This window comes from Taudactylus pleione, unplaced genomic scaffold, assembly GCF_031769625.1.
Source record: "Taudactylus pleione unplaced genomic scaffold, aTauple2 ptg000041l, whole genome shotgun sequence".
NCBI classification, from domain to species: domain Eukaryota; kingdom Metazoa; phylum Chordata; class Amphibia; order Anura; family Myobatrachidae; genus Taudactylus; species Taudactylus pleione.
Genome location: NW_028284443.1, coordinates 7955170 through 7965877, shown reverse-complemented (window position 1 = coordinate 7965877; position 10708 = coordinate 7955170).

The window sequence follows — 10708 nt, the reverse complement described above, 5'->3', positions numbered from 1 at the left end:
TTTTGGTCACAATTGGAAGTACATCAGGCATGAGGTGTGCGGTCGTTGGGAAATACTGCACGGTTATGTAATCTAGTGTGTCCATTCATGTTTGTGGGATCTGTCGTGATATCCCACACCATTTTATAAATATCTCTCTTAACTAAAATTTGCCTTTGGCACTGTCATTTATACATTGTTTTCCAACTGTAATATAACTACACTTGAAATGTAACTGCTTGTGCTTGGAAGGTGTCTTTCCTTTGTTCTATTTCCTCTATGTGGTGATGGTACTGTTTGTGGAAAATTTGATCCAGATCTAGATCAAATGTATTCATATGTTTAGAATATCCACAATATTCTATTATAGTTTTCAATTCTAGGTAGTAAATTAGTATATTATACACCCATTATAACTAATTATATTTTTCTATTTAAATAGATTTAATGTTGAGTAATGGACTCTATCTTTAAATACATTTCTAATGTAGCATTCTATGTAGGTAAAATGACATAAGCAGAGGTAAATTTGTTATACAAGAAGACAAAAACTTAGCTTTTTCTAAAATTATGCCATGCATTTTTTTTTTAAATATTTAGAATTACGACAAGTAGTGTGCATTTTAATGTTTTCTACATAATGGCTGCTCTGTTACCTGTAGTGTCAGTGACCAAGCTTTTCTGGATGTTTTGAAAGTCATTTTGTGGGTGTAAAGTATTTGAAGCTGGATTTTTTTTTTTCAAATTAATTCCTTTGGTCCACCTTATATCCCTATACCAACAGCAACTGGTTCAGCTTAATAATGTTTAAATATATTGGAAGATCAATTTGTTGATCATGTTAAAGGTACAGTATGAAGCTTGATAGCTTTACACAGGATACAGAACATTGTTTCTCCATACAAATAAACAATAGTAATATAAAATCTACCTCTCATGACCCAGTGTATTCAAAATGTATAAACCAGAAGGTAAGTGGCAAATTGTTCAACAGAGGGAAAGTGTCTACAATACAGTCTGTTTTAGGTCAATTTAAGTTATCTAAACCTGAAAAGTAACATATATGATACTTGTATGGGAAATGTGTCTGTGACTTAAATAAATGCTTTGCTAATTATACTTTCATGTATTTCTATGAACAGGCTGTTTTACTCTTGTCTTGCTGCTAGTCCACAAGCCTAGTAAGAGAACAGTCCTGTATCATTTAGGCCTCCTAACCACTTGCATAAACAATAGTATCTGGAGACAAAACAGGTGCTAAAATAACAGTGCAGCACTTTGATGTTTCTATGGGTTACACCCTAATAACCAAATAATCAATAGTAAAATCTGAAATGTACAGGAACACTCAAATGCTCTCTAAACATCAATGGGAAAAAGCAGGTATACTTCCCTTATGGTATAAGCCCCAGTAGATGAAAGGACAACCATCTCAGAAGGGCATTCAGGTGGTTCAAAACGGGTGGAAAACATAGTGCAGTAAAACACAATTTTATGTTTTCACATACATAAAATCCAATTCCCAACTAATCTGGGAAAACCACCCAGATTGACACACAAAATAATAAACAGAATGAATTTTGCAAGGTGGAGGTTTACCAGAAGTCCAGAAATAACGGGCATGTAGTAATAACGCAGGAGGTTTCCAGATAACCCAACGTATGACCACTTCCTCTGGACCACCTGGGTTACTGCACCTTTATCCAAATAATGACAACTGTGTGACAAAATCGAATGCGTTTCGAGACATATGTCTCTTCATCAGGACGGTGTGACAGTAACCAAGCAGGTTCTTCCTTTTATTCTCCAAACCATCATTCCAAACAGGTCATGTGTTTAAAGGGAGCAGACAGGAACACAAATCATATTTCTAAAACATCAAAACACCAAATATTTGGTTTCTGAATCTAAAAATAATGTGAGGAGTAAAACCGGAGGAACTGAAATATAAGCTATTCATAAATGATAAAATTTACACCACATCTCTAAAAATGTTACCGTACCGGAAGTGCTGTCCGTTTACTTCCGCTTATGGACACTAAAATTATTGGCCAAACCGCTCTATTATTCCAAGCTTTTTTAGTGTGGAGACTGTACAGTCGGACTGTGCTGAGGAGAAGCTTTGTGTCTCCCGCGCCCATTAGGTTTTACTAATAAAGCTGAGGAAGAGACCTATGTCTTGAAACGACTTGATAACTGTGTGACAGATCCTATTATTTGGATAAAGGTGCAGTAACCCAGGTGGTCCAGAGGAAGTGGTCGTACGTTGGGTTATCTGGAAACCTCCTGCGTTATTACATGCCCATTATTTCTGGACTTCTGGTAAACCTCCACCTTACACAAAATAATAAACAGAATGATTTTTGCATCTATCTGTGTGATTTTTCCCATATTAGATGGGAATTGGATTTTATGTATGTGAAAACATTACATTTTGTGTTTATTGCACTCTATTTTCCACATTTGTTTTTCCACACATGTTTTGAACCATCTGAATGCCCTTTGGAGATTGAAAGGACAACCATTACTGGGGCTTATACAATAAGGAGAGTGTACCTGCTTTTTTTCCCCTTGATGTTTAGAGCGCTTTTGAGTGTTTCTGTACATTTCAAATTTTACTCCTAACCACTTGCATTGGTCTTAAGGCACATATCCACTACACGATATAAATGGATGATTGAACGACATCGTTATTGTTCAATATTTCATTAATCGTGCAGTAATTATGCTGGCAACGACCAGCGATGCGTGCTCCCTCTGATCGTTGTCAACATCTGCCATCGCCTGAACATGAAGGCCACCCTGACGATATTGTCAAGTTGTGCATGTTTGGGGATGAGGGAAGGGTGCCTGTACTGAACAACATATCCTTCAGTGGGGGCACATTATCCACTGCACAATATAAGGAACGATTACTATGTCATTATCGTTCTGTCATCGTGTAGTGGATATGAACCTATAGATGAAAATGCAGACGCTACTAAAACTGGATGTCAAATGCAAGTAAATTTGACAGTGTTTTTAATTACGTGATTAATGATGGCTGACACAAGTGAGTGAAACAGGCAGCATTCTTGTGCCGGAGTAACATTGTGGGTAGGTTTGGGGTAATATGTAATATTAGAAATGCTGCTATAATGGATAACAATAAACAAAATAGATAAGAAGTTTGAGTATGGAAGAACACCTTTGGGCCGTAAGCAGCATCAGCAGCATGTGCCCAGGGCTGGGGCACCTGTGCATATTTCCGCAGCCTCCATGCGCACCCCTCCCCAGCTGCCAAAGTGATGAGCAAAGTCCTCTTTGCACAATGTACCATGTATTTCCTGTTGAGCTTCCTTGCCATGGTGCCCATGTCTGAGTACAACGCTGCCTTCCATGGGAAGTGCCTCCTGTTCATTGGGGGCTTGTGGCTGAGTGGGAACATCACGCTGGAGATGGTTCAGTGTAGGGAAAGACATCCAAATTTGGTGGTTACTAACCATCTGTGGTGTTATTTCGATGGTAATGTTGTTACTATTTGGTGGTGGTGGTCGTCCCATGTTTGCCACCATCAACTGGAAATCATTCGATGGTGTTCCAATGGTTTGGTTATTTTTTATTAAATTCCTGATAGCTATGCCTCCCCTGGCTACTGTGTCTGCATCAGGGCATCTTTATGCATTCGTTGGTCTCTCATTCTGTCTGCATCAAATGTGACCCTGCTCAGTCCCTGACTCCCTCCTCTCTCTAGGCTGCTGCTAAGCAACAGGGCACAATGCTATCTGATTGGCTCTGTTTTAGATGCTCTCTCAATGTTTCAGCACCATGGCCAGCTCCTATACAACAGCTTGGTGCAAGATTATAATCTGTGACTTGCATCACTAAAATCATGACTGCTCGGCTCCCTTTTTGTCATAGATGAATGGTTCATACACTGAAATCTTCCTTGACCAATGCTGTATAGAATAGTGAAAACCTCATCAAAATCTGGCCAGTGCTTCAAGAGATTAGCCCGAATGAACAAGCAGGCCCCTAAAATGAGGACTTTATAATATATATAGCGAGAGAGAGAGATTACTCCATTACATGATTCACCAATACACACAACTGTGCCAGCTTTGCAAGAGAAGTGAATGTCATGATCTTGCCTGCTGCAGAGAAATAAAAGAGCATGGTGACATTTCGTTAAGTTACTAATATGTATATAGTGCTGTAATGGTTATATGTTTGAAATTGTGATTTTGTTCTTTATCATAAGTGGCCCCTTTAAGTGTTATTTAAGTCCCCCCCATTCCTCCTGTTTAGTATCCCTGTAATAGTGTTGTCATAAATATTCTGCCTTTTAGTTAGGTGCCCAATATGCAGTTCTTGGATCTCCCAACAGGTGGTAGAACATTATAGTAATTCCACTTGATCAAACCTGGATGCTGCAGTATTTCATAATGATCATAAAAATAATGTAGGGCTTCTGACATAAGGTACAGACTTGGATATATATGTTGGTACCCTTCCACAAAAAAGAACCAATATTTTTTTCTGAAATGAGTTCTAAAAGTAATTGGCATTCATCTTTGTTTAATATTTAATATAAATCAGACTTTGCATTTGATTTTGATTCAGTATAATTTAAATAATAAAAGAATGAAAATGGCAGACACAAAAATCAGGGGACCCTTAACTGAAATTTTGTTGCACACCCTGTAGAGGCAATCACGCAATTGCTGTAGCTTTCAATGTGTCTTCTACATGTCAACCGGTACTTTAGCCCAATATTCCTGCGCAAACTGCTCCAGCTGTGTCCGATTTAATAAGTGCCTTCTCCATATGTGACTGCATATTTCAGGCCCTTAGATAATCAATAGGATTAGTGCTCATAGAAGGCCACTTCAGAATAGTCCAATTACTTGTTCTTATCTACTCTTGGGAGCTTTTATCTGTGTGTTTTGAGTCATGAGACAGAGCTTTCTAACACTGGGAGTAGGTTTTGCTCCAAAATGTCTTGATATTCTTCAGACTTCATTGTGTCCTGCAGAGATTCAAGGCACCCTGTGCCAGATGCAGCAAAGCAGCCCTAAAATGTAACTGAGCCTTCTCCACGTATGGTGATCCTTTCTTTGAAAGCTTAATTTTTTTGTCTGTGATCATAGAGCTGGTGTCACTTGCCAACAAGCTCCAGTTTTGACTCCTCTGGCCAAAGGACATTCTCCCAGAGCATTGTGCCTTGTCAGTGTGTATTTCAGCACATTCCAGTCTAGCTTTTTAATGTTGTGTTTTTTTCAAAAGTGGAGTCTTCCATTGAGCCCACTGTCGCTCAAAAAGTATCTGATGGTATGATCAGACACTGACCTTGGAGTTCAGCTTGTATCTTTTTGGAAGTTTTCTTTGGGCCTCTTTCTACCATTCTCACTATCCTTCTGTTTACTCTGAGGTCTATTTTCCTCTTGCAGCTCCATCCAGGGAGGTTGGCTAGAGTCCCATGGATTTTAAACTTCTTAATAAGGATGTTAAAGGTAAAAACTATATATGGCCATCTCTAATCTGCTTAGAGATAGTCCTATAGCTTTTACCTTTAACATCATTGTTTATATGATGATTCAGACCCACTCGCGAGCGGCTGTCCGCTCGCAAGTGGGTCGATGGTCTGCACTGAGCATGCGCACGACGGAGGGAGCTCCGTCGTGCGCATGCGCCAGACACGACGAGCGAAGGTCTTTCCTTCGCTCGTTGTGTCCGATCAAAGGGGGCGTGCTGTCAATGTTGATTGACAGCACGCCCCCTTTGGTGGGCGTGCCGGGGGCGTGCCTCCCTGACGGGGGCATTCCCATGTCAGAAGCCGGCCCACTGACATCACTAGTGATGTCAGTGGGAGTGATTTTGGCTCTGATAGAGCCAAAATCACTCCGGAGCTTGCGGTTGAAAACCTCAACCGCAGGCTCCGGCTCGCAATTTCGATGGTCGCGATGGTCACGGCCATCAAAATGCACGCTCGTATACCCTGTGGGTGGTGACCCACAGCTATACGAGCGTCCAGGAGGACGCTCCATGAAAATGGAGCCCGGCCCTCATGCAGAGCGTGCGCTCTGCTCAGAGCGTACGGCTCTGAATGAGGGCCTTTGTTCTCTCCTTTGCTTTCTCTGGTCAGTGTTTAGTTTGGTGCACACAATGATACCACACAGCAGAGTGACTACTTTTCTCCATTTAAATAGGCTGATTGCTAACTCAAGTAGGCAATTTGTTTGAAATCCAGTTATTTGTTTATGCAAAGGGGTGCGAACAAATCTGTCCATGCTCCCATTACTTTGCTGTATTCTATGGCATAACAAAGGCATGTAGGTGCACATGAGACAATAGCTTAGTTTTCAGGAGGCTGGAAGCATTCTTTCAATGAGCTGTAAGGATACAAACAAATTTGGTCCATGTCTGTATTACAGTAGCTAATCAAATTAGTCATTTTGTCATTGTTTATTTAAAACTGTATTTTTCTGTCCTTTTTAATCTGATTACAGAAATCAAATGTTTGAAACAACATTTTATAGACTTTCATATTGTTAAATACCAAGGGTGCGATACTCAGGCTGAGGAGATTAATATGGGCGAATAGAACTCATTAGTTCTGTGTATGCAATGCAAGAGCAGTTGTGTCCTACTTACGTTCTGATCTCCATTAGCTCCTATATCTTGTGTGAAAAAAATCACATTCCTGAAAAACACTTCCTTCTAAAGCCGCGTATCCACTTGCAGATATAAATGAGCGATTGAACGATAACGACATCGTTATCGTTCAAGCGCTCATTAATCGTGCGTAAATCAAGCACCTTAATGTCGGAAATGACCAGCGATGCGCGCTCTTGACATCAATCATTGCCTTGACATGACTTTCAAGCTGCTGATAATGACATATTGGCCATTTTCAGGGATGAGGGAGGGTGCCTGCACTGAACGATATATCGTTCAGTGTAGGCACTGCAGGGGAAGAGTAACAACTGTACGATTTCAATGCTGTAATTGTACTGTTGTTCCACTATGTGCTAGTAGCTACGCAGCTTAAATCTTTCTCAGGTCTACAAACTTTGAACTGTTAGCAAAACTTTGAGACTACTTAAATACAGGGAACACAGGTAATCTCATTTAAGAATGAAAAAAAACTGATCTGTAAATTACAGAAAGTTGATGTGCATCGGAATATGCTGGCACTATATAAGTAAATGTTAGGATTACTAAAGGTTTGATGAAATTATTATCTCTGAACATATTTGTAAAGTTAATTTGTCCCACCAGTATCTAGTTTCAGCTTTAAATAAGTTTTACAGTTTCTTGTACACTTTGACAATTTTGAGTTTATATGTAATGCCAAAGCTCCTACAAATGAGTGGACTCAAGCATGGATATTCTTAAAACCTGGACTGTAATGACGAATTTTGGGAAGCTCTGCCTTAGATTGAAATTACAAACATGTTTAACATAGGTGTAATGTTTCACCACCATTTTTTTCTTCACAATTTAATACGAAACGCTGGACACCATTCTTATACAGCAACTCTGACCACTTCTCCCTCTAGTACCCACCCTCCACCCACAGCCTAACCCTAATGTTGACATTCTAACATTGTTACAATGTCTTCATTAGGGTTAATGTTAAGTGTTGACATTGTGGTATCAATCTGTTGACTACATCACTCTTCTTTTATAATTTTAACCCTAAATACTTCTGGGGTACCAAATACTCTGTATATATTTGTATATAAATTCCTTAGTTGTAACCACCTACTGATAGAAACAGTCGGAGGTTCATCAGTATTCAGAAGGAGGTGTCTTAAGAGTTGGGCAGAAGTACAAAATATATTCAACTAATAGTCTCGCAAACTATCAAACCTTTAATTTGAAAATTACTATCACCGCGTCGTGGCCTGAGAGTGATCCTGCCATAAAAGGAACACAGGCAATACATTGCAAAAGCCTAGAGGCCTCAGAATGAACACACCTACTTTTTGCCCCACTCTCATATTACTCTTCTGCATTCCTGTGAGGGGGGGGGGGAGGGGTTCTTGATTTATTAGACAAAACATTAAGCGGGTGGGAAGGAATAATTTCCCTAGTGGGAAAAATAGGCTCAAAACATAAAAATATGCTGGATCTAGTACAATTGTCTGTCCATTTCACTACATCTAGTTACTTTAATTGACATTATTGTTCAGGGTGTCACTCTAAAGCTGGGTACACACTAAATTTGGGGGGGGGGGGGGGCGGGGGGCGCCGCATCCTTAATGATATCCCCAGATTGGACTGCATGTACAGATGACTGGAGATAGTGTTAATAATTTGCGCATCATTCGTTAGTAAGTACTGGAAGATTTATTAATGATATCACCATTCGCGCATAATTCGTCAGTACTGGACAATTTGAATGATATATCGTTTATAAATATCGTCCAGTGTGTACAGAGCTTTAGGTTGATGACAGAACAAGGTGAGAACTCAAAGTTCTGGCAGAAACTGTTCACTTCCTGCAGATGACAGCAATATTCTGTATTTTGCATGTGTGGGCTATGGAGTAGAAGATGTCCAAGCTCATTAATTTGGTTAAGAAAAAAAAAAATAGTTTACCCCAAGCCATGTGCAAAATGTTTTATGAAATTTATGGTCTGATTAATATTTTCGATATGAGGCCAAAAAGATTTAAAGGGGTTGGGTATGGGATGTTGGCGGTCAGAATAGCGGCATCATACAGGATCCTGATGCCCAAAGGTAAGTACCCCTAACCCTCCCCTCCCGTAGCCTAACCTTCATACTTACCTGCTGGGATCGCAGGCACCGGGATGCTGGTGCCAACATACTGACCCCTATCAGGATGCTGAGCATCCTGACTACATCCCATCTGTTCCCATTATGGAATAACAATGCTTTAAAACTTCCTTCAGTGGCTCTGGCCGATGCAGTGGACTTGAATGAGACTTATGAAAGTATGGCTGTGTTGTTGGATGGAATCAAGTATAAGGATCATAGAAGGAATCTTTGTTGTGACTTTTTTTTTTGCTTACTTTTGAAAAAGCATTTCAGAGAGATTGTGAAAGCAAAACCTATTATCGCGGCGGTTAAAGTGGATGTGTACGGCTACATATGAGAGGCGTGCCATTAAATTGACATCCAAATGTAAACGAGCCCCAAAACAGTGTGTTTTCATCAACAAATAAATCTAACATACTTTTTAGGACTTGCTCATGTATTGTGTTACAGTGGTTCCATTTAAGTGGCCACAGGAAACCTTATATAAAAAGGCATGTAACCATAGGGATCATTGTGCCTTATATAAACCAGTGCAATTTCCCTGCAGTGGTTATATCAGCTACATATTGGGGAAAAGGTACAATCAGGGAGTTTGTGAATCCACCCTGCTACATACTGGCCAACTCTCCCTGATTATCAAAGTACTGCTGTTTTCTGCGGTATGGGACAGCAGAGACCATTAAAAATCACTATCACAAAGTGGCAAGAGAGACCTATTTTGCTGGAGAGAAAAACGTAAAGTACACTCCATTGGTTGAGCTACATAAGATTATTTTACTTCAGCTTCACATTACATTGGGGCTAATGAAGAGTTTTGTGAAAGCTCTGGATAAAGAAGGCCAGGCTTTGTTTTCTAAAGGAAAAATTTCAGAAGTTAGGCAAAGCTAAAAGAAGGTATATTTTTGGCCCCCAAATAATGCTGGGCATACACTACATAATTATCTGTCAGATAGCTGTCTGGTTGGAATGAAAACCTGGTAATGTATGGAAGCAAATGACAGTCGATCATATGGTCTTAAACACTGGAAAATTGACAAAAAACAATTGTTCAAATTGGTTAAATTTGTGTGTTTTAACCAATTTGAACAACCATTTTTGTCTGTTTCCCAGTGTTTGAGCAAATGGTTAATTGTCATTTGCTCCCATACAATACCAGGTTTTCATTCCAACCAGCCAGATTGGACAGATGTCTCTCAGATAATTGTATAGTGTATGCTTAGCATAAGGAAACTGCTTACTGATGAAATATTTAATGCTAAATTGATGGAAAATAAGTCTGCTGCCTCCTTCAAGGCTGCTATGAGGGGTTTTTAGGGAACAGAAAAGCAGCCAACTACGTGTCCATTGTGAATGAGCTATTGGACAACTACAAGAATATGGGTTGTAGAACATCCCTTAAATTCACTTTTTACATTGACATCTAGTCTTTCTCCCTGACAATCTGGGTAGTATAAGTGATGACCAGGGAGACCGTTTTCACCAAGACATTATGACAATGGCACTACCAGAGACGCTGGAACCCTGCAATTATGGCGGACAACTGCTGGTTCCTTTTTAGAGAGCAATGAGACACTACAAATTGAAAATATCAACATTGTATTTCCCTAAAGCAAGTTCTCAAACTGTCCTCAGGATCCCAAACAGGTCATGTTTTTCAGGTCTCCTCACAGGATCACAAGTATAATAATTAGCTCCACCTGTGGATCTTTTAAAATGTCAGTTATGCAAGGCATACACTATACCATTTTCTGTCAGATATCTGTCCACTCTGGCTGGTTGAAATTATAACCTGGAAATGTATGGGAGCAAATGACAATCGTCCATTTGCTCACAAACACTGCAAAGAGAGACAAAATATTCGCTCAAATTGGTTAAAACACGAATTTAACCAATTGTTTTTTTGTCCATTTTCCAGTGTTTAAGACCATATGATCGATTGTCATTTGCTCCCATACATTACCAG